Here is a 1,315-nt window from a genome sequence, read left to right as displayed (position 1 = left end):
AAAAAAAAAAAAAAAAAAAAAAAAAAAAAAAAAAAAAAAAAAGACTACTGATTGTCCCTGCAGCCCCAGGGAGCTTACACAGCACCTTCCAGAACTCTGAAGAGTACTCAGGGACGAGGCTTCCAAGCCAGTTCTGGCTCCGTTCCTCCAAATCCTGTGTCCACAGTGTGTGGTGTCTTCAGCAGAAGGGATTTACCTTGAAATTCTGGGAAGACAACCAAGAACAATGCCAATAAACCCATTTTATATTGTTTGGGGAATCTCTTGAACTCCTCTGACCAGTGACTTGTAAGGAGGCTTCTTGTGTCTGGAACTGAAGTGTTTGTAAGCTAGACTATGGCCCTTGTAAGAAGTATCATCACAGCCAGGCATGGTGGCTCATGCCTTTAATTCCAGCACTCGGGAGGCAGAGGCAGGCGGATTTCTGAGTTCAAGGCCAGCCTGGTCTACAAAGTGAATTCCAGGACAGCCAGGGCTACACAGAGAAACCTTGTCTCGAAAAAACAAAACAAAACAAAAACAAGAAACAAAAAACAAAAAAGCATCATATATATCATATATATCATGTAATTTTACGTAAACACAAAATAATAATTCCTCATGGCTCTTTCAAACATATTCAATGTGATTTATTCTCCATCCCTCTCCATCTGTATTGCCCTCTTCCACAGTTAGAGACACACCCCCTTTTCCCATTTCCCACCTCATAGCACCTATGAACTGCTATTTCTCTAAGAGCTCTTTCTCACACCCTCTCATTGCCCCCTTCTGGTCCTTTTCTCCTCCTCCTCCTCCTCTTCCTCCTCTTCTTCTCCCTCCTCCTCCTCCTTGGTTTCTTTGGCTACAGTATGTTGTACACTCATATCCAAAGCCTCAGAACTAGGAACCACAAATGAAAGAAAGCATGTGTGTCTGGGTTACGTCACTCCCTTTCCCTGAGAATTTCATGATTTCCCTTTTCTTTGCAGTTGAATAGTATTCCACAGTGTATATGCATCATATTTTCATTACTCCATTCATCAGCTAGGGGACATTTATGTTGTTTCTTCCCCCTTCTAGAAACAGAATTGCAATGACTAGTGAATAGAATTACAATGGACAATAAGTGGAGTGGGAACAGAACAGATGAGGGTCACTGCCAGCTATACAAGTGTACATGGATCCTCAAGGAAACTGGAGAGGAGTTACATACTGAATCCATGAATAAGAAAGACCAATCCTTGGGCTGGTGAGATGGCTCAGTGGGTAAGAGCACCCGACTGCTCTTCCGAAGGTCTGGAGTTCAAATCCCAGCAACCACATGGTGGCTCACAAC

The sequence above is a fragment of the Mus caroli genome, chromosome X, assembly GCF_900094665.2.
Source record: "Mus caroli chromosome X, CAROLI_EIJ_v1.1, whole genome shotgun sequence".
Taxonomy (NCBI): domain Eukaryota; kingdom Metazoa; phylum Chordata; class Mammalia; order Rodentia; family Muridae; genus Mus; species Mus caroli.
Note: the sequence above shows the minus strand (reverse complement) of the source record.